This window comes from Pseudophryne corroboree, chromosome 5 (assembly GCF_028390025.1).
Source record: "Pseudophryne corroboree isolate aPseCor3 chromosome 5, aPseCor3.hap2, whole genome shotgun sequence".
Lineage (NCBI taxonomy): Eukaryota > Metazoa > Chordata > Amphibia > Anura > Myobatrachidae > Pseudophryne > Pseudophryne corroboree.
Window position 1 is genome coordinate 676,799,279 of NC_086448.1, and position 24,517 is coordinate 676,823,795.

At 43.7% G+C, this 24,517-nt stretch overlaps 1 long non-coding RNA gene across 1 annotated transcript in view; it reads right to left on the minus strand.

Moving 5' to 3' along the window:
• Nucleotides 1-9,113: 9,113 nt before the first annotated feature.
• Nucleotides 9,114-24,517, minus strand: part of LOC134928247 (uncharacterized) — a 115,080-nt gene continuing 99,676 nt past the window's right edge. Inside the window, exons 3-4 of the long non-coding RNA XR_010177869.1 lie at nucleotides 10,479-10,593; nucleotides 9,114-9,539 (exon numbers count right to left, since the gene is read on the minus strand). This is a non-coding gene — a long non-coding RNA (uncharacterized LOC134928247). The remainder of the gene's footprint in view (nucleotides 9,540-10,478; nucleotides 10,594-24,517) is intronic.

The following is a 24,517-nucleotide window of genomic DNA, read 5'->3' on the forward strand; positions in this document are numbered from 1 at the left end:
TATTTTTAATGTTTTAATTTTGTTTTAAATCCATTGGCCAATTGGTATAGATTAAGGTATGGTTTATTTGCATATTTTAGCTACATTAAATATGGATTAATTTGAATTTAAGTCTATTTGCGCTCTCTTCTTTTTTTGTTTGTTCACTATTTTATAGGGTCGCTAATACCCTATTTTGAGAGCAGCAAGTAGCATCTCAACATAGGTTCTATTTAGGCACCTTTTCTTTGGTGCATTAATATGACACTACCCCCCTCCCCAGCACACATCATTATGACCCCCCCTCCCCAGCACACATTATGACGCCCCTCCCCAGCACACATTATGACCCCCCTCCCCAGCACACATCATTATGACCCCCCCTCCCCAGCACACATTATGACCCCCCTCCTCAGCACACATCATTATGACCCCCCCCTCCCCAGCACGCATTATTAAAACATCCCCCTCCCCAGCACACATTATTATGACACCCCTTTTCCCCAGCATACATTATTATGACCCCCCCTCCCCAGCACACATCATTATGAATCGCCCTCCCCAGCACACATTATTATGACACCCCCCCTCCCCAGCACACATCATTATGACCCCCCCCCCCTCCCCAGTACACATTATGACACCCCCCTCCTCAGCTGTTATGCACACCAGTGCCAGCAGGGATGTACTGGTGTCTGAACGGAGAGGGATGCAAAACAAATGAACTCACAGACAGACTGGGGAATATGACATTACATACATAGAAGGTGATAGGGTAACAAAATAAACACAAAGTGAACAGAGAAGCCCAAAGGTTAAGAAACTGGGTGTCTCCCTAGTATTAGGAATGCTCAGATGGAAAGAAGCGAGATGTTGTGATTTAATACGTAGAGAACCCGAAATGCTGTTGCTAAGGGCAACAGCAAAACCCTAAAGGGTTACCAACGGGTGTGGCAGTAAACTCCTTGGTCAGAGATGGAATAATAGACACAAGGAGAGTCTCCACAATCCTAGTCCTCACTTGCAGTGCACTGGTTCAGCTTACTGCCACTAAACTGACACCTGAACACCTTGCACAGTGAGAGGATTTTGGCAGGCAAGTCTGAGAATACAGCTGCAAACTTGCTAGGTTCACAGAGTAGCAAAAGAACCCCAGCAGGTTAAACGACTGACTCCAGTCTTACTGCTAGGTCTGGATTGGCAGAGTGTAATACCAAATCCCAAGGCCTATTTGCAGTAAGCAACAAACAAATACAAAGTTTACACAGTACTAGCTAGCTTTCAGGAACTGACTAACCAACAAAGATTCAGCAGCATCTGCCTAACCTGAGAAGAGGGTTTATATAGCAGGTGCTGTCCACGCCCCACTCAGACCTCACAGACTGTGAGCACAAAAACCAGCACCGGATCCCCTGCCGTGCACAGAGCCTGTAACCACTGCACAGCAAAAGACCCGAACCGGAGTATCAGCTACGCTCAGGTTACTCCGCTAGCACTTGTCTCCCGGTTGCCATGACGACGTGGCAGCACAGAGCAGGAGACCCTAACAGTACCCCCCCTCTGACGAGGGGTCAAAGAACCCCTACCACCGGGTTTATCGGGGAACTGCGAGAAGAAAGAGCGTAACAGTCTGGGGGCATGAAGATCACAACTGCGCACCCACGACCGCTCCTCCGGGCCATACCCCGTCCAGTGCACCAAAAATGACAGCCGACCCCGAACCATCTTGGAGTCAAGAATCCTTTCAACAACAAACTCCCTCTGGCCACGTATCAGAAGAGGGGAAGGTCTTCCACTGGAAGAAGGATTACTAAACGCCCGTTTTAAAAGGGAACAATGAAATGTTTTATTGATACCCAAAGAACGGGGTAGATCTAACTGAAATGCCACCGGATTGATAACCCTAGTGATCTTATAAGGACCGATGAACCGGGGGCCTAACTTATGAGATGGCTGTCTCAACTTCAAATTCTTGGTAGACAACCAGACGAAGTCTCCTAATTTGAAGCTGCAGGGTCTTTTCCGCTTATGAAAAACCCTTTTGGTCACTAATGACACAGACACAAGGGCTTTCTTCACTTTCCTCCAAATACCTCTAAGGACCGAAACCACAGAGGAACCACCAGGCGTGGAGTCCTGGGGGTCAAAAGAATTGGCCTTAGGATGATGCCCATACACACAAAGGAAGGGAGAGATCCCTGTAGCAGAGTGAGCCGCGTTGTTATAGGCAAACTCCGCCATGGACAGATGAGCAACCCAGTCAGTCTGACACTTGGAGACATAACACCTGAGGAACTGCTCCAAGGACTGGTTCACCCTTTCAGTCTGCCCATTAGACTGCGGATGGTAGCCTGACGACAAGCTGTCAGAAATCTGGAGATCGGAACAAAATGCCCTCCAGAATTTGGCCACAAACTGGGATCCACGGTCAGAGACCACATCAAGTGCAACCCGTGGAGGCGCATAACATGCAGCATAAATAATTCAGACAGGCGTCTGGCCGATGGCAGCCCAACCAATGGAACGAAGTGCGCCATCTTCGAAAACCTGTCAACGACAACCCAGATGGCTGTCATCCCCGAGGATTTGGGCAAGTCCACCACAAAATCCATTGAAATGTGGGTCCATGGCTTATATGGAATAGAGAGTGGATGTAATGGGCCAACAGGAACCCCTCTAGGAGTCTTATTTCGGGCACAGATGTCACATGCCCGAACCCACTGATCCACATCCCTAGCCACCGAGGGCCACCACACCGCCCTAGATAGCAACTCCCGAGTTCTGGCAATACCCGGGTGACCTGCCGACTTCTTGGCATGGAATTCTAGGAACACTCGCTGTCTTAACCTAGGAGGCACAAACAAAAGACCTACCGGAAGGTCTGGAGGAGCCTGCTCCTGTGCTCTAAGGACTAATGACAAGAGGTCCTGGGTAATGCCCACTTTAATACATGATGGGGACACAATGGGCAATGGCTCCTCGGTGGTCTCCTGGATTGGAGCAAAACTCTGCGAGAGCGCATCAGCCTTGATGTTTTTTGACCCAGGGCGATATGTTATCAAAAAATTAAAGCGAGCAAAAAACAAAGCCCATCATGCCTGCCTGGCATTGAGGCGCTTCGCTGACTCTAAATATGCCAAATTCTTATGGTCGGTGAGAATTGAGACCACAAACTTAGCCCCCTCAAACCAGTGTCTCCACTCCTCGAGTGCATCCTTAATAGCCAACAATTCCCGGTTACCCACATCATAATTCATCTCGGCAGGTGAAAATTTACGGGAAAAGTAAGCACAGGGATGAAGGCGATTATCAGACACCCCCATCTGAGAGAGCACTGCCCCAATACCCATCTCAGAGGCATCCACCTCCACCACATAAGGACGCTCTGGATCTGGGTGTCGCAGCACCTTGGCCGAGACAAATGCCCTTTTGAGACGGGCAAAAGCCGCTTTGGCCTCACAAGACCAGTGAGCAACATCCGCCCCTTTCTTAGTGAGTGCCACCAAGGGCGCCACTATAGACGAAAATCCAGCGATAAATCGTCTATAAAAATTTGCAAAGCCCAGAAAACGCTGAAGCGCCTTCAAACTAGTGGGCTGCACCCAATCCAGGACTGCCTGTACCTTGGAACCCTCCATTTGGAAACCTTCTGGGGAGATAATATATCCTAGAAATGCGATTTGCTGAACTTCAAATTCGCACTTCTCCAGCTTCGCCCCAAGCCGGTGGTCTCTGAGTTTCTGGAGGACTAAGCGTACATGCTTCCAATGTTCCTCCAGGGAATGGGAGAAGATTAGGATGTCATCTAAGTATACAACTAAGAATCTATCCAAATATTCCCTGAGCACATCGTTCATGAAGTCCTGGAAGACTGCCGGGGCATTACAGAGCCCAAAAGGCATCACCAAATATTCATAATGCCCTGAGTGGGTATTAAAGGCAGTCTTCCATTCATCCCCCTCTCTTATTCGGATTAGATTGTACGCACCGCGTAGGTCAATCTTAGAAAAAATGGTGGCAGTACGAAGCTGGTCAAACAAGACCGAAATGAGAGGCAGTGGGTATGAGTTTTTAATCGTGATACGGTTCAATTCCCTGAAGTCGATGCAGGGTCGCAACGAACCGTCCTTTTTACCCACGAAGAAGAACCCCGACCCAACTGGAGACTGTGAAGGTCTGATAAATCCCTTAGCCAAGTGCTCCTGAATGTACTCTGCCATAGCCTGAGTCTCAGGACGTGACAGGGAGTACAACCTGCTCTTGGGAAGCTTAGCATTCGGCAACAAATCAATGGCACAGTCTAGGGGCGATGGGGAGGTAGTACCTCTGCAACTCTTTTGGAGAACACGTCCGCAAAATCTGCATAACATCCTGGCAATCCTGGCAAACTTAGCTGCGAAAGCCTGACTGGAAGGCTCAAGCAACTCCTGAAACAATCAGTACCCCAACTAAGAATCTCCACAGAGACCCAGTCAAATTGAGGATTGTGGGCCCTTAACCAGGGTAACCCCAACACCAATGGGACAAAAGTACAGACAGTCACATAAAAGGACAATTTTTCAGAGTGTGTGGCTCCAATAAACAAAGAAATCTGGCTAGTGCAAGAGGTAATTTTACCCTGGGATAATGGTTCCCCGTTTAACCCACAAATCTCAATTTCCGATGCCAAGGGTACTAAGGGAACAGAGTGTTTCAGGGCGAATTGGCAGTCCATAAAAACCCCGTCGGCCCCACTGTCCACAAAGGCCTCAGTCTTGACAGTTTGACCGAGGATCTTCAAGGTCACCGGAATGATAAAAGTCTTCTTGGGAAATTCTGACCTGACAGGATATTTCCCATCACCCTCAGGCCCTGAAGTTTTCCGACCTTTATTCCCACAGTACAAACATAACCCCTGCTGTCTCCTCCGCGTCTTCTCACGCGAGGAGAGGCGGGTAGCCCCAATCTGCACAGGCTCCTCGGAAAATTCCTCAGAGTCTGAGGTTCCCTTGGGAAAGAAGGAAACCTCGGTCTCCCTTTCAAGCCTGCGCTCTCTCAGCCGTCTATCCACCCGAATGGATAACTGCATGAGCTGATCCAAGCTATCAGGCAAGGGATATTGTACCAGTTGGTCTTTTAACTGGTTAGAAAGACCTCTTCGGTACTGGTGTCTCAGGGCTGGGCCATTCCACTGGGTATCATGGGCCAACCTCCGAAACTCCGTACAATAAACCTCAACTGGCCTTCGCCCTTGCTTAAGGATCGAAATCTGAGCCTCGGCTGAGGCCGTCTTGTCAGGGTCATCATACAACATGCCCAGTGCCGTAAAAAAAAGCATCAACACTTTTAAGCGACGGACAGTCAGGCTGCAACCCATATGCCCAGACCTGTGGGTCTCCTTGTAGCAAGGAAATCACTATGCCCACCCGCTGAATCTCCGACCCAGAAGACTGAGGCCTAAGCTGGAAATATAGCTTGCAGCTCTCCTTGAAACAAAAGAACTGCGAGCGATCTCCAGAAAAACGATCCGGGAGATTTACTTTCGGCTCCTTAACCCCTGAAGGCACTGCTACTGCGGGAGCTCCGCCAGCGGCCTGCGAGGTGTGCATTTTAATGGACAAATCATTAAATTGTCGAGTCAGGACCTGCAAGTATTTTGAGGGGTATGCTCCATATTCCCACAAAATTTCAACAGGAGTATTAGGCTGCTGAATATGTTATGCACACCAGTGCCAGCAGGGATGTACTGGTGTCTGAACGGAGAGGGATGCAAAACAAATGAACTCACAGACAGACTGGGGAATATGACATTGCATACATAGAAGGTGATAGGGTAACAAAATAAACACAAAGTGAACAGAGAAGCCCAAAGGCTAAGAAACTGGGTGTCTCCCTAGTATTAGGAATGCTCAGATGAAAAGAAGCGAGATGTTGTGATTTAATACGTAGAGAACCCGAAATGCTGTTGCTAAGGGCAACAGCAAAACCCTAAAGGGTTACCAACGGGTGTGGCAGTAAACTCCTTGGTCAGAGATGGAATAATAGACACAAGGAGAGTCTCCACAATCCTAGTCCTCACTTGCAGTGCACTGGTTCAGCTTACTGCCACTAAACTGACACCTGAACACCTTGCACAGTGAGAAAGGATTTTGGCAGGCAAGTCTGAGAATACAGCCGCAAACTTGCTAGGTTCACAGAGTAGCAAAAGAACCCCAGCAGGTTAAACGACTGACTCCAGTCTTACTGCTAGGTCTGGATTGGCAGAGTGTAATACCAAATCCCAAGGCCTATTTGCAGTAAGCAACAAACAAATACAAAGTTTACACAGTACTAGCTAGCTTTCAGGAACTGACTAACCAACAAAGATTCAGCAGCATCTGCCTAACCTGAGAAGAGGGTTTATATAGCAGGTGCTGTCCACGCCCCACTCAGACCTCACAGACTGTGAGCACAAAAACCAGCACCGGATCCCCTGCCGTGCACAGAGCCTGTAACCACTGCACAGCAAAAGACCCGAACCGGAGTATCAGCTACGCTCAGGTTACTCCGCTAGCACTTGTCTCCCGGTTGCCATGACGACGTGGCAGCACAGAGCAGGAGACCCTAAGATCAGCACACATTATTATAACCCCCCCTCCCCAGCACACATTATTATGACCCCCCCAGCACACATTATTATGACATCCCCCCAGCACACATTATTATGACACCCCCTCCCCCCCAGCACACATTATGACACCCCTCCCCCCAGCACACATTATTATGACACCCCCTCCCCCAGCACACATTAATGTGATAGTTTCTCTCCTCCCCCATCTCCCTTTAATTATATGAGGCAGCACTACAGTACCTGAGCCTCTGCAGCAGAGTCTTCGTCCCTCTGTGTGGCTGGCTGCTACTGCTGCACTGGTTATGTCTATGTTGCCTTCGTGCAAAGGACCTGGACGTGACAAAACGAGTGGGCAGGAGAGAACTTCCGCCCTTACAGCTCCTAAATGTTTTCTTCGTTCTCCATCCGTTTGGGGTATTTTTTTTTCTTCTATGCAGCATTGGACCCTTGCGGGCTCGCTTCGCTCGCCACGCATCGGGCACGGTGTCTCACTCCGCTCCGCTTCGCTCGCCACACTTTTCTATTCCAAATACATTGTGACATGGACCCAGGGGGTTATGGGAAAGGTCCTCTGCACGAAGAGAATCTAGACGCTACCCTGCTGCACTAACAGGGCTGCTCCTCTTCCTGTGGCTGCTGGCTCCTCTAGTCAGTGCACAGTCAGGTGTACATCACATGACTTCCTGTCTGTGCATTGGTGTCCCGTACGTGAATCCACCGCTGATAGCAGGGGAGGGGTGAGTGATGCTGAAGACTGCTGTGTCTTCAGTGGGGAGGGGAGGGAGGACAGGAGGTCGACACTGCTGCCTGTTTTGACTAGTGCAGCGGGGAGGAGCGTGCAGGGGTGGGAGACCAGAGTGTGAAGAGCTTCTGCTCATGCTGCTGGCGCGCTGCCTGTCAGTGTGACAGGTGCAGCTCCAGCAGCAACACTGCATATCAGCAAGGTAGCAGAGCAGGGACAGCGCCTCCCTGCTTTGCAGACCTTGTGGGGCGGGTAGCGCTTGGCCTGATAGAACGTTCACTGCACGGAGCGGAGGATGTAAGGTGCGGTCTTCCACCTGACCGTACATCACTCCTCCGCTCCTCCTGTAAATGATCGGCGCCTCTCTATGTTTGGGGGGGGGGCGAGTTGCCCCCTTGCCCCCCCCCCCAGTTCCGACGCCTCTGGGCAGAATCCCTGGCAACTAGCCCTATCAGCGCAGTTTTTCTGCGATAACACATGGGTCCGGGATCTTATCGCGGATCTCATGTGCTATCACCTGAGGGGTGTACTACGGTATTCCGGCGCTCAGGATCCCGGCGCCCAGCATACTGGTGCTGGGATCCCGACCGCTGGGATCCCGACCCCTTGCGGGCTCGCTGCGCTCGCCATGTTATTCTCCCTCCAGGGATACCCCAAGAGGGAAAATAGCTGTCGGTATGCTGACTGTCGGGATTTCAGCGCCGGTATGCTGAGCGCCGGGATACCGAAAACCGGCATATCAAGTGCCACCCCACCTGAGAATGGGTAATTTACTGCACAGTAAAAACAGGCTATAATCGGGTAGCCCATTAATACCATTGCGATATTAGTCCATATTTGCCATGTGGTAAATTACTGCCAGCAATAGAATACCCCTTAGAGTAGACTGTAATCTCTGCTCATGCAGGGACTAGTGTGAATCATTAGACATCCTCTGTAGAAGTGCTGCACAACTTGTTGGAGCGTAATATTGAAGGCATGGCTTCTTGCAACATTTCTGAAACTAGTAAGCAAAAGAATTCTGCATGCACGTGGTCCATTTTAACACCAATAGACCTTTATTAGTATCTGCAGTTCAAGGTGTCACCCCTGTCTGTCTACCCCTCCTCTTAGAATGTAAGCTCTCACAAGCAGGGCTCCCTTCCCTAATGTGCTTATCCTTTTCTTACTTTAATAATCCTCAACTACCCAAATCCAGCAGTTTTTTGCCCACCTTGTTACCTACTGTATCTCTATGTCGTTTACTGGTGTAGTTATGCTTAGTTACCCTGTACTTGTCCTATATTGTCTTCAACTGTAAGGGTGTGTACACACGGTGAGATTTTTTCTTAAGATTTTGACTATATAGTCAAAATCGTAAGAAAAGTTAGTGCAGATCGCAAGGTAAAAGTCACCTTGCGATCCCGATGCGCGGTCCCGCCAGGTCGGCATCGCAAGAAAAGATAGACTGTGCAGGCAAGTCAATCCTTGCTAGATCGGTGTACTCTCTAGTTCATCTCACATGTCAATGACATCTCACATAAGCCAAAATCGTAAGCACACATAGTCCATATCTCAAGAAAAGTTAGTCAAAATCTGTCCTATCTGGCCTCCGGGCAGTTCAAGGGAAATCGCAAGTAAAAATAGGACATAGCAAGGATCTCACCGTGTGTACACACCCTAAGTCACCATTTTCCTGTTTTGATTATGTGCATATGTACTCTGTAATTGGACGCTGCGGAACCCTTGTGGTGCCATATAAATAAAGGATAATAATAATAATTATACATAGTCTTGTCAAATACCCTTCTGAATTTGTGTCAGCATATTCTTTATTTAGAAAATGAGCCTGAGTAAGTAAATACCAGGATGACAATAGGGAAAATCCTGAACTCGTGGGTGCCTTACTTATTAATGCATTAAAACAACATTGCCAAATATTAAGTTTATCATCATATTTATGGATGCATTCTATTAGTTAGTTAGTTAGTTAGTTAGTTATTTATTCAGTTAGTAAGCAATCTAAATACTGTTTATTCAGTACAATTGTGTGTTCAACTAATATACAGTATAGCACTCAAAGCATTCTCTTTTTTTTAAAGAAAATAATAAAATTTCAAAACAAACAGTGTTATTTCCATTCCTTTGTGAACGTTTTATGGGCTTCCTGTAGGCATTAAAAGACGTTTTGAACCTCTCCTGTGTTTTATTTCAGAAAATAGTTCTTGGCTCTGGCTTCACGGATATAACCTGGAGTTAAAAAAACAACAAAAAATAAACTAGTCTGTCCTTTGTGATGAAGCGAAATGAGTCACCTTATTTAGAGAAGGTTAACCTTGTGTAGCAGGCTTTAATGTTGTGGAACATGGAGAACACACTGTGTATGTGGCATATGGTTCTGGTGAGGACACACTTCACTTGTTTACACAAAACTTCCGAAAAAATATATTTCAGTTTTTACATAATACGTGGTTCACACAGACACAGATAAAGCACGCTTCCTGATCTGGTCAGAAGCATATCAGAATTGTTATTCTAATTACATGCTAGCTGAATACCCGTGATCCGCTACGGAATTTCAAGTATTTCCGTGCATATAATTTTTATTTTGAAGGACTCCCTGGTAAAGTAATTAGACTTACAACAAGACATGCTCCACCCACCGCTGCCAATCTTTGTCAGGCCGCCTATGGATTTGACACTAATGTCGGTCATTTTGGACATTTTATTTTTCACCCCTTCTAACCCCCCATGCTGATGGTGGCTGAACTTGGACTTAAAAGGCATCGGGAGTGTCACTATTCATCTTCGCGACCCTGAAAACTATGGATTTTTACATGTCACCCCCTTCCCACCCCCACCCCTGGGGGTTCTAGGGGTGCCTTACCCCCACAGTATGTTTTTTCCAGATTGTAAGTCATATGTGTTCCAAGTTTGGTGTATATATAGATATCAGAGTGTTGACATTTTAACCATATTGATATCATAAAAATTAAACATTCTGGTGTTAACTTTATGAACAATCCCAGTGATAAGAGGGTACAAGGTGATACTGGTACCAGACCGCAAGATTTCAAGGAACCCCAGCCCCTCAGGCAGATTGGGGTGTAAAAGGATGAGCAAGCACAGGCCTAGTACAGTACGGTCATGTTCACATAATTGTGACTGGGAGAGTCTGGTCACACTTACCAGGGGGAGTGTTTGTTGCAGATGTCTGTTCCCTGGTCCAGAACTATTTAATATTTCTCAATTTCAAAATGTTTTTTTCTACACATTATTTGTGTTTAATTTAAGATGGCGAAATCTAGCAAAAATATTAAAAAAATTAAATACATTCTAATTTTCAAGCACCAATTTCATTATGAAAACCTACAAAGAAACATTAATGCCAAAGCAAGAACTACAAAATATATTTTCATTTAATTTCAATTAAAAACCTCAAACATTTGTGGCCATTTTGGTTAGATATTATTTACCGCATAAGGAGCTATAAAACATAAAGGGTATTTTCTGAAATTTCAATGTATTCTGAAAAATAAAAAAAACAAAGGTTACATTTTTGTGGGTACTGCATCGAAAATGACTGATAAGGATGTTGGAATGTGACCAGTGCAAAATGCAAAAATTGACTCAGCACTGGGTTATGAAAAGCAAAAGGTCTAATAACTCTGCAGTACCTGCATACATCTCTGTGCTTACTGTATGTGAGTAAAGGCCCATACACATTAGACGATGTCGCTCTGTGAGCGACATCGTCTAACGTTTCCCCCTCCCGGGCCGGCCGGTCGGCGGCCGCCTGTATGCACTGAGCGATATGACGGCTCATATCGCTCAGTGACGTCACGCCCCCGCCAGCCCTGCATGAAGGTCGTGGACGACAGTCCACATCCTTCATGCATGCCCTACCGACAGCGACGATCGTTGCCGACCCGCGGGGCCGCGCATCGGTCGTCGCTGGCGGCATACACACAACGATAAAATGAGCGACGTCGCTCAAGGAGGGGGAAAATGAGCGACGTCGCTCATTATATCGTTAAGTGTGTATGGACCTTTACGTCTTGTCTGAATTACACAGACAACCAAGTTTGGCCACCTGGTGGGTTGGTATACCTGCAACTAGAATGAACTATGGCTTATGGGTGAAAGGCACATCTCTGAGTTTGTTGGATCAGACCTACTGTACGCCTTGTCTAAATTAGACAAATAACAAATTTAGCCACCCATGGTTGGGTGATACACTTCCACCTAGAAGTGAGTTTGGTATATGGGTTACAGGCAGTGAAGTGCGGTGGGGTGAGGCAGGTTTTGACTGTATAAAGTATATGAAAAATACAAATAATATGTTAGAAGCAACTTCTTTGTTTTATTATATTCATTTTTATAGTCAAAACTCTGGAGTAAAAAGTCTATAACAGGTGAGGCAGTGCCTTCCCTGCCTATCTTTCCTGCATATCTCTGATCAACACTCACCAAATATGCAGGAGTTTATACTGCTACACCTGTGTATGATGCCCACATGAACCCTTTGACTCAAATATTGTGTGTAAATCTGGCTCTGATACAAGCCAGTGCCTCCTGAGCCATTCACCTCACCGCACGTCCTGGTTACAGGCAGAGAATAATATATTGCTGATATACTGTATTGCACAAAATAGAGGACAGCAGACTAAATTGAACCGTGTAGTTATCTTTCAAGGAAATGTTCCTCGATTAATCTATGAGAGGAACCTAAAGGGAAAATATTAATTTAAATAGACCAAGAGTATCTCTACAGTAACTGGACATAGTGTGTGGAGGTTCACTTCTGAATTGGAATATTTGATCTGTTACCAATATAGGGGTATACTCAATTCATGTCGGATCCTCTCAGACAGAGAGGATCCGACAGTTCAGTATTTAATGCTGGATGCAAACGGCCAGCATTCCGACAATGCAGATTCGACTTGTTAACAAGTGGACTCTGCATTACCCTTAAACTGTCAGAAGCACCATGCTTCCGACAGAAACACGTGGATCAGCGAGTAACTCGCCGATCCACGTGGTTTTCGATAAGTGACGGTTTTTCTGACAGTTGGAAAAACGGCACTTGCATTGAATAGGTCGAATGCAAATTCGACCTATTCCTGTTGGAAAGTGCCGGTATTTACAACTGTTGGAAATACCAGCACGAATTGGATAGACCCCATAATATCTTTATGAGTTTCAAGTAGGTTATTTACCTTCAGAACTTTTGAATACCAAGAACTCACCAGACACGCAAAAGATTACTTCAGAACAAGGAACATTGATTCAAATACTTTTTATTTTTAGATGTGTGAATCATAATTATCTATAAATAAAAATAATTGTAATAATCTGGTTGTTTTTCACAATATTTTAATAATACATAATAAGAGTTAAGTTTTATATTATTTTCAAATACACATATAGGGGCAAATTCAGTAAGGATTGCAAAAATTACAAGTTAGCAAAATTGCAAAAGCACGCCCAAATGGAAAAACTGCAACACTAATTTAATTCAACAAAAAGAAGGTGGCCTTGTGAAATGTGCAAATATTGCGAAAACCATCCTAATAATCGCAATTTTTGCATACATATTACAAATGTACGCAATTTTTACGTACATGTTTCTGATGTTGGACTGTTTGCTAACAACAGTGTTTTTCCCTTAAAAATTGCACAACCTACTTTCCTGCACCCAAATTAAAGAAACTACTGAACAATTTTAAATCAATTCAATCATCACTTAATTGGTCAAATGATCTTGTGGTAATTTAGCAATTATTATCTTAAAGACACCATAGTGTTTTTCTTCAAACATTGACTAATGCCCATAACTGTGTTCAAATATATTCAACTAGAGAGTGTGTGAATTCTAGCCTCTAAACCCTACACAACAACAATTATTGGTCTATGTTTTAACAAACACACTTTTTTTGGAGTCAAAATATTTTAATTCGGAAATAGTAACATTTTTATAAAAAAGAAAAATAGTGTTTTTTTGATTGTGAAGTGGTCAAACATTACATATTATTGTTTCTTTGCTTTTATTTACATACCTTACTTTAAGGAATTATGTGTAAATATTTGTTTCAATAAGTATACAAATGGAGCAGAATTTGCAAAACTTGAAAGTAAAAAGATGGTATTGCTGTTCTTCAACATATGTTTATGTGTGTAGCGCACAAATAAAATTAAAAAAAAAAAAAATGTATGTGGGTATGTTTTGTTTAACAAAAAAATGTTTGTTGTTTAAAAAAAATGTTAGGAAGCTAAATGTCATTCAGCAGATACTACTAAGCGAAATGCTTGTAAAGGTTATTTTACATTTGCTTCTATCAAATAGTGTGGTTGTCAAACCTCGATTGTTAGTAAGTGTAAACGCAAATCGGTTAGTAACATATATTTTCACAATCAACATGTGTTACAGAGTTAAACAAGACCTTACATGTTTCTAAGTTCCAATACAGCTGAATGAAGTGATTTGTGGTCTGAGGTGTGGGCTTCTTCAGCTGGGTGTAATGAAGCAATGATTGACTGAGGTCAGCTTGTGCAATTTTTAAGGTAGACCTGTAATCACTCAGAAACTGCACATCAGAAATGTGCGATCTGTTGTAAAAATTGCGAATGCACCGCCCACCGACCATCAGCATACGCCCACAACACGCTCCGCAAAACGCCACTGATCGTAGTTTTTGCGAGTCCAGCCCCTTAGTACGCCCCCTACACGTCTATTTTTCGTAGTGCATACGCAGTTTTTGCTAAGTCTCAGAAAAAATTTTTTCTCAGTTTTTGCTATTTAAGTTGCAGAATTAGCATTTTTACGCTTTTTTTTTTTTTGCTGATTTGCGATCCTTGCTGAATTAGGCCCAAAGTACACAAGAGGGCTCCTAACCAAGAGTTTTCTTTTTTCCTCCCTTAGAGATAGTTATATCTGACTCGATGGAGCATCACCAACTCAGTAATTATCTTTCTATTGGTTGGTAGTGATTATATTTCAGATAGTTGTTTGACAGTTTTGTAACACCTCCCATTACCTTCAATCTCCTTTTGATTGACTGGCTTTGGAAGAAAAATCTAGTGCGGAGTCCAACTCATTCTTAATCCTGCCAAAGGATACAGACTGTAGTACATCACATAAAAAAATAAAAAAAATAAAAGAAATAAAATAAAATCCCGAGATGTGGTGTTCCATAAAACAGTGCCCTCTAGTGGGAAGCTGGAACAAGTTTGCTACACTGGGTATAATGACAGCTGGAAGTGTGTCTTAATTAGAGACTGCCAGTGTGGACATCCAATCACAGAGCAGGAATTCTGTGAAAAGCAATATAGGAAACTATGCTAGAAGATATTATGAATAGTTTTAAATATTGTTTTCTGTGAACCAAAAAATATCCAAGTCAATTAACGACAGGAAGGAATGGAAGTCAGAAATAGCTAAAGAAATGGCATCATTGGATGACAATGATACATGGACAACACAGGCCGAGTTAATGCAAATCAGTCAAGAACAAGTGAGTATTTAGTAAAAAGTTAAAAGTAGGCAGAACCATTGCTCTGTCACGGAATGAGCAAGTCTGTGATCCATATCAGGACCCTTGGGCTCTGCTGACTGGTTCAGTATGATATAGGTGTATGAGTGACATGAGGATGTAATATGGGCATACTCATGGAGTGATAGAATGAGGCTTGATGTTACTTGACTAATAGGTTTTACAGGAGTTTAGACACACTAATGGCACATAGGAACCATGGACTGGTGATATGCAAGGATACTGAAATGGAACCAGAAGCCACCAGGTCACCGGGCGACCTCTCACCTAATGATCACAGTGATCAGTCAGGTCAGAGATCCACTCCAGAAACAAGGCGAACCCTTGAACTCAAAACAGCATAGTGCTGACGGCATAAAACAGGAATCCAAATCAGGAACCAGAGTCTTATGTAACCAGGAAAGAGCTTGAGAAAGCTATATTCCTGGTACTGCTTTGATGCAAGACCTGACCCCGGAATCTGGATGAGGAACTCAAAACAGAGGAACAATCCAGATAAAACCATACTAGACACCGGAAAGCATAGACTGTAACCTAACCCATGTACTCCATCCCTGGAACCTGTACACTAACCTGCCAGCCCAAGACACCAGCACACAGTACTGGGAAACCAATAATAGTCAGTTAGAAAATGCCATAACCCGAGTGAACCACAGAGTATACTGTAGGTAATACTTGCAAACACAGTCATTGAAAGTATCTGGTACATGAATGCAGAGTGCACCAGCCGGACTGGAGATGTAGTGTTGGAAGCAAGTCTGTGTGCAGCATGTAAGGGCACTGATAGATGTTACCAGAGGTGGATTTAGACCTCATGGGGCCCTAAGCAAGTTGCTGATTTAGGGCCCCTCTACCTTAAACAATCCGTAGGAATATATTTTAATTCCTAATGTATGCCCCTTATATTATTTGTTGTTTTTCCTCATTATATTCTATTACAGTATATTACTTTCCTCTTCACTGATTGCACCAGGTCCCCTCACCTCTAATTTCCATCATTACACCACTCAATTACTGCATTTTAGATCAGTGTTCCCCACAGTGAGTGTAGCAGGTCCCCATGCCCCATTATTACACCCTCACTCACTGACTGCATTATATATGAGTGACCCGGGCTTACTGATTGTAGCAAGCCCCCTCACTCAATGGATTCACACTAAAGGCACTGATATATAATTAATAGTCACTGACTGAGGGGTGCAATGAGTATTATAAGGGATTGTGGACGTGAAACAATCGGGGGGGGGGGGGGGACTGACATACTGTAATAATACAGTCACCCATACCTTATAATACTTATTATTACACCCAATCACATTAGGGTTGACTGCATTGTATATAGCATGTAATACCCATTATTACGCCATTCAGTTAGTATGACTGTACTGATTATATATCAGTGCCCCACTGATTGTAGCAGGCATCTCTTATACACAGTAGTACTAAAAATAGAGTATAATAGCATATTGATATATAACCAGTGTGTGCCTCCCACTCAGCCATGATTGTAGCAAGCAGATATTATACACTGCACTTAAAATAATATTGTTCAACCCCCCTCCCCCCACCTGATTGGAATTTAAAATACAGTAGGTGACTGTTATACAAAATTGAAGAAATACTATAATAAAGCACACTGGAAGACCTCATGTTTTTCTCTGTGTGCGTCCTGGCTCCCTTCTCTCTGTGTCTGATGTTATACACACGTGTATCATGACGGGTCACATGTACAATACTGCAGGACTGGAGACATAGGTGTTCACTGGAGCTGGCACTCAACAGCTGTCTAATCACTGACAGCCTGCCAAGAGTATTTAGCCAACCCAGCTCTCTGACAATTTTGGCGGAGCTCACAATCTGTCGGAAATGCCTTTTATACAGCCTTGTCAGCAGGCCCCCTGGGACCCACAGGGCCCTAAGCAGCTGCTTTGGTAGCCTTGTGGTAAATCTGATCCTGGATGTTACACAGAGATAATGAAGTTCACTGAAAGCTGGCAGATGCAGGATATCCAGATATACTGGGGACGTAGCAGATGCAGTAACTGTCATGTTTTTGGAAAAATACAGTTGGGAGCTGATTAGCTGGAGCACCATTTATCATACGCAACAATATTTAAATAGCTACAGTAAAACTCGTTATTTACAGAGGACCTCTGGTCCACATGCTTTAATTAATATTTAAATATATTAACTTAATGACACATTATCCAAGCTGGTTTTAATAAGCAAATTTACTAAAGCAAGCCTTAAAATGATGTTACCCCCCTCATCTGCAGAGTGTTATAGCCTTTCAGGAATTGTTTTTCATAAGGTGCAGTAAGCTGCTGCTCTGTAATCCACAATAAAGAATAATGTTCCTTTATTTGTATGATGCAGTTAGAAGTTTGTAATTAATGTGGATTGATTTTTCAGTTCTCTAAGTAGGTGATTAAAAAAGTTTATTCTTACTCATTTACATTGCTGCAAAATCACATTGTTAATGAGCTGCTGAACATCAATTCCTATTGAGATGCCTGACTTTAATATCCACTTTATAATGTTTAGTCAATATTTATCTTAGTTCACTTGAGCTTCCTAAAGTGCACATCTATTTCCTTATGGCATGTGCGAAACAGACATTATAGAGCATACTTTCTGAAGGCAGGGGGTGGGGATGTTCCATTACTGGTAAGGAAAGATGATTTCAACTCTAATGGTATTTATCCGCAGTGATGCCTGGAATTTCTTCATCGACTTCAAGCAATCTGCAGTGCTATTCTAAATACATGCTGTTTTACTACTTATTATAAAAAACAATGGGAGGCATGACTGTTTATGCTTGTTTGAGGCAGAACTTCTCTAAAGCTCCCAGGTCTCAGCTAGTCCCTTGCATAAGTGCTGCAAAATACGCATGAGCTATATAAATCAATAATAATATATAAAGCTCTTAAATAAATTCCGTAGAAGTAGGGAGGAACAGGTGCTAACTGGCCACTAAGACTTTGGGGTCAGATTAACTTAGTAAGAAACTTTTCCCAGACACATATATGCAGGGCAAGTTCACAGTTTGCAGATGCGCGCTCCTTCTGTAATAACTCAGGGTGTATAACCACTGGGAATCTTCAAAAGTCATACAATTTCAGACCCAATAGAGCTCTTCTCTAGGATCTTATCTCCCCATGTCCATATTCCTCAAACAAAACAGAAGTAGGGGGATAATAGTGAAGTACAGTTTATTGTAGTAGTAAAAAACAGCTTCAATAAAAACAGCTCCAAATACAAATCCACCAAAATTCTAGGTCAAGTGTGTCATAAGATGCCCACCCAATTGCGTTTGTGTAACGTTACTCAGGTACCTTCCGGGATATCTGCACCCTTTCACCTCTGACCAGGCACCTTCTTTTCCAATCCATAGTTGGTCTGCTACAGTCTGTCCCAGATACCACCAACGCATTTCTGCTCTTGAGAGCCTTTTTCAAGGTGTATGGTGGACTGAATAATCCCTGGGTATTTAAACCCTAAGGTGTGATATCATTGGTCCAGACTGTTCGGACCCTAATTAATCCTTTTTGTCTTATATTTTTCAAAACTGCCACTCGAGCTCACTAATATATGCACCCTAATGCACTTTATATATGCATCACTTCGTTCTGTAAAGAAACCATTTAAATTCAAAATCTAGAATAAGTCCTTTAGGTGCCAAGGTTCCCATATCAAAGATCCATTTCATTTCTGTTTGCACCAAATTTTCCTCTATGTTACGTTTACGCCAATGGCTTTGACCCAATTTTATACCAATTACTTTGTTTAAATCAAGGGGATTATTTTTGTGTTCTTCACTAAAGTGCTTGGAGACTGAATGATTTTCGTATACCTTTTTAATATTATGAATATGTTATGACCAACGTTCTTTCAAGGGTCTTGACGTACGCCCAATGTACTGTAAACCGCAACTACATTCCATTAAATAAACACAGTTTTTGGTGTTGCAGGTTATAAAATCATTAATACTATAGACTGTCCCTATTGTCATTGATTAAAATCTACAGTTTTACTGGATTGATTGGTGTGTGTTCTGCACATCTGACATAGACCGCACCTATGAAATCCTTTAGTTTTTATTTGTCCTGATTTTTTGGGGAGAAGTAGCACTTTTTACTAAATTCTGCCTTAGGTTAGGGGCTTTTCTATAGATAAATTTAGGATTCTGTGATATACAGGTTTCTAAAACAAGATCTCTTAATAAGTGCTAATGTTTTCTTATAATTTTCTACACCTCTTTATGTTGACCATTATATGTCGTAATTAAAGGTAAGACTATATCTTTATTTTCTTCTCTTGCTTTTGATTTGAAAAGATCAACCCTATTCAATTGCTGAATTTCCTCAATATAGTGGTTTATCTGATCATAGCCTCTTGAAACGAACTTGCTTTTCAGGTCCTCGGATTGCGTTTTAAAGACCTCCACATCTGTGCAATTCCACTGCATTCTTCTTATTTGTGCCTTTGGTACATTATTTATCCAATTTGGATGGTGATTACTGTTGACAGGGATGTACGAGTTGCTATCAGTAGGTTTAAAAAAAATATTTCTGTTTTACTTGAATTAAACAGCAATATGTTAAAATCATTAGTATTTAAAAAATTGTAAAACAAATCCAAATCTTCATCCATTTCTTCCCATTTCAAAATAATGTCGTCAATAAAGCGGTACCATAATTAAAAAAGGGTTTGCTTCTCTCCACACATAGTGACCCTTCCACAGGCTCAAAAACAAATTGGCATATGCCGGGGCAAATCGTGTTCCCATTGCTGTGCCCACTTTTTGTTGATAAAATTTGCCATTGTGCCAGAAAGTTATTATTTAGAATAAATTTAATACTATCTAAAATAAACTGTATTTTTTCTGTCTCAAAATTTCCCTTCTGAAGATGATATTCTACTGCCTGTTTTCCTTTTGTATGTTCTATAACAGTATATAGACCCACATATAAATAAATACAATTTTGCTGTCATTGGAACTCACCTAATTTCTGTAAAATATCTGACGTATCTCTTATATAAGAACTAATTGTTAGGACTTCGGGTTGAATATGGTGGTCTACGAAGTGCGAGAGTTTAGATGTGGTCAAGTCTGTACCCGCCACTATCGGTCTTCCCGGTGGGTTGTCAATATTCTTGTGTATTTTTGGTAGAATATAGCACACCGGGAGGCTAGGATCCTTTATATTAATGTACTTTTCCTCAGTTTCTTTTAAAATGCCTTTATTCGTATATTTGGCTACTAGACTTCTTAATTTCTTTTCAATTCTTTCACTCGGATTTCCTCTTAAAAACTTTATCCTCTAGTTGTCTCTTGACTTCCTCTTCATATTTCTGTGCATCTAGAACCACTATTCCTCCTCCTTTGTCCGCAGGTTTTATAATTATTTCCTTATTGTCACTCAACATTTGGATAGCCTCTCTTTCTTTCTTTGTGATATTCTGCTCTTTCTTCCAACCTGGTTGAATTTTTTCCAGATCCGATGTTACCGTTTTGTTGAATAACATCCTCGAGCAAAGGTGGGGTTGAATGAAGATTTCATTTTAAATGGTTCCCTCTCCATGGTAGTCTCACCTTTCTGATTTAAAAAAATATTTCTTTAGAGACACTTTCCGTACAAACTTTTGGACATCTTAATAGGTTTCAAATTTGTTAAGTTTATTGTCTGACGCGAATTTTAGGCCTTTCTCGAGAACCTTTGTTTCATCTTTTGTCAGGATGTGCTTACTCAAATTTAAAAAAAATTGTATTTCCTAATGGGGAATTTGGTTTCTCAATATTTTGAATAGCTTTTTCTTTTAACCCTTTACCTCTTTTCCCCCTTTTTTCATTGAGCATCTGAAGACTAAAATCTTTTGAATCTCCTCCTGCTCGAACCTAAAAAATCCTTGTCATTAAACGCCCCGAATCTGTTTTTACTTCTTCTATATGGATGCCCCCTTTCTTCTTGACTACTACACCATTCATCCTTAACATAGAAATCTGTTCTTTTTCATGGCCTCTCGGGCCTCTCACAATTTTCTTCATACATTTTCCAAATTCCATTTTGGTACATCTTATATGGTTGTTCTCTTATATACTTGTTACCATTTTCTGGGTCACGTAGGTTCTTTCTTTTTCTGTCTGACATCCAATTATATCTCTTCTCCTCATCTGGGTTCCTTTCAGATCTTCTTGGTGGGCTCACATCGCAGTCACATGGAGATTCTTCCTGTTCCTGTCTGTCTCACTCCATCTCTCTCCCTGTTCCACTCTCTCTTCCTAACACTCTCTCCTCTCTCTCTCCCTAACACTCTCTCCTCTCTCCCTAACACTCTCGCTCCTCTCTCTCCCTAACATTCTCTCTCCTCTCTCTCTCTCCCCCCTCTCTCCCTAACACTCTTTTCTCTCTCTCCATCTAACACTCTCTCTCCTCTCTCTCCCTAATACTTTCTCTCCTCTCTCTGTCACCCTAACACTCTCTCCTCTCTCTCTCTCCCTAACACTCTCGCTCCTCTCTCTCCCTAACACTCTCGCTCCTCTCTCCCTAACACTCTCGCTCTTCTCTAACACTCTAGCTTCTCTCTCCTTCTCTCCCTAACACTCTCACTCTTTGGGTTGGATGTACTAAGCTCTACCACTGCGCTAATTGCCTACTCGCCGCTCTGTTGACATCTCCATTTTAACATTTCTCCTCCCCTCCCAGTGCTGCCATTCTGTCCCGTTGTTTTCTCTACCGGCAATCGCCAATATGAACTAACAGAAGTATCGCTGCTCCTCCGTTGCGGCCACTCAGCGTTGTGTATGCTAAGCTCGGCTCTACATAGATACTGTCCTGTGCATGCGCATATCTTAGGATCCCGTGATGTACACACTAATCTCTGAGTGTCCTCAGCGGTGCGCATGCGCAGGAGGGTATCTATGGAGAGCCAAGCGCAGTATACACAACGCTGAGTGGCCACAACGGAGGAGCAGCAATACTTCTGTTTAGGGATGTGCACCAGACATTTTTCGGGTTTTGTGTTTTGGTTTTGGATTCGGTTCCACTGTCGTGTTTTGGCAAAACCTCCTTTAAGAATTTTTGTCGGATTCGGGTGTGATTTGGTATCGGGTGTTTTTTTTCCAAAAATCACTCAAAAACAGCTTAAATCATCACATTTGGGGGTAATTTTGATCCTATAGTTTTATTAACCTCAATGACCATAATTTCCACTCATTTCCAATCTATTCTGAACACCTCACAATATTATTTTTAGTCCTAAAATTTGCACCGAGGTCGCTGGATGACTAAGCTAAGCGACCCAAGTGGGTGGCACAAACACCTGGCCCATCTAGGAGTGGCACTGCAGTGTCAGACAGGATGGCACTTAAAAAATAGTCCCCAAACGGCACATGATGCAAAGATAAATAAAATAAAAAAGAGGTGCAAGATGGAATTGTCCTTGGGCCCTCCCACCCACCCTTATGTTGTATAAACAGGACATGCACACTTTAACAAACCCATCATTTCAGCGACAGGGTCTGCCACACGATTGTGGCTGAAAGGACTGGTTGGTTTGGGCCATCACCAAAAAAGAAGCAATCAATCTCTCCTTGCACAAACTGTGTCTACAGAGGCAAGATGTCCACCTCATCATCATCCTCCGATTCCTCACCCCTTTCACTGTGTACATCCCCCCACAGAGTATTAATTTGTCCCCACTGGAATCCACCATCACAGGTCCCTGTGTACTTTCTGGAGGCAATTGCTGGTAAATGTCTCCATGGAGGAATTTATTATAATTCATTTTGATGAACATCATCTTCTCCACATTTTCTGGAAGTAACCTCGTACGCCGATTGCTGACAAGGTTACCGGCTGCACTAAACACTCTTTCGGAGTACACACTGGAGGGGGGGCAACTTAGGTAAAATAAAGCCAGTTTGTGCAAGGGCCTCCAATTTGCCTCTTTTTCCTGCCAGTATACGTACGGACTGTCTGACATGCCTACTTGGATGCTGTCACTCATATAATCCTCCACCATTCTTTCAATGGTGACAGAATCAAATGCAGTGACAGTAGACGACATGTCAGTAATCATTGGCAGGTCCTCCAGTCCGGACCAGATATCAGCTATCGCTCCAGACTGCCCTGCATCACCGCCAGCGGGTGATTTTGGAAATGTTATTCTTTTCCTGGCAGCTCCAGTGGCGGTAGAAAATGAAGGAGGAGCTGTTGGTGGGTCAAATTGAAGATGTCACTGCTGAAGTACACCAGGATGAGGATATGGGTGTTGCTGACGCTGAGGAGGAAGTTGACGATGAGGATTCTGATGTGGTTTGTTTAAGTCAGGCACCGGGGGAGACACCCATTGTGATGCTGTTATGAGCCACGGCTGTGGCTCATTTCCATTTTGCATTTTGGTTATGTATTTTATGTTATACTTCTGTTTATGTTCCCCGTGGGTGTCATGGGGTGCTCGGATCTCACCCTTAAGGAGAGGATACTGTTATGAACCACAGGTAGTGGTTCATTCCTATTTTATGTTTATAAGTTGTCTTGCAGGCCAGGATTTCCCGTTGCTCTGTTTTAGAATACTCTTGTTTGCTGCTGGTGGTGAGTCTGTGTAATTGCAGCTTGTTCCCATGTGTTCAGCCTCACCTGGCTGCTAATTGCATCTTGTCAGTTTGGAGTCATGCAACAGGGCAGCTGTATGACATAATTAATTAGGGGTTCACTACGGCTGGCCGGCGGTCGGGCTCCCGGCGACCAGCATCCCGGCGCCGGGAGCCCGACCGCCGGCTTACCGACAGCGTGGCGAGCGCAAATGAGCCCCTTGCGGGCTCGCTGCGCTCGCCACGCTACGCGCACGGTGGCGCGCCACACTATTTTATTCTCCCTCTATTGGGGTCATGGACCCCCACGAGGGAAAATAAGTGTCGGTATGCCGGCTGTCAGGCTCCCGGCGCCGGTATACTGAGCGCCGGGAGCCCGACCGCCGGCATACAGAAGACCACCCTTAATTAGGCCTCTCTGTTAAATGCTGGCTGAGTGCAATTCATTCACAGACGCTGGTGATATTTCTAGGTTTCCAGTCTGCTTGAGTTCTGAGCTTGTTCCTGCCAGTTCCTGAGCTCCTGTCTAGCAGTGTCTGTCTAGCTGCTTCCTATGTCGATTCCTGTGTCAGTCCCTGTGTCGATTCCTGTGTCTGATCCCGTGTCCTGCCGTGAAGCGTTCCTGTCCAGAAGTCCTGTGGCTTTGCCTATGCCTGGTCGTGTTTCTGGCTTCTTGGTGTCCACCGGTCTGTCGTTTGGGATTCTGCCTGTCCTCCAGTTCTGAGAGTCTGTGTCGGCAGCGTTGGGGGTTCCTGTCCATTTGCCAGTATTTGTACCGGTACCGTGAGTAGCGGCTCTGCCGCGTCCGTCGGCCTAGGCCGCTGTATTCCTTGGTTATATCTGTCACTGGTGTTTTGCAGAGGGTTCTGCTTATGCTGTCACCGCCGATACACAAAAGTATTGTGTCGGCGTGTGGACAGCATTTCCTTTGTTGTTCTTTTCCTTTGGCGGCAAGCCGCACATACATTTAGTTTTAGGCTAGTCAGTAGCCCCTGGCTTTGGTTGCTTCAGTTAGAGGGCCCCTTGTTATTACCCTGTCTCAGTTCACTCTTTGTCTCTCCTTAAGACCTGAGGGGGCA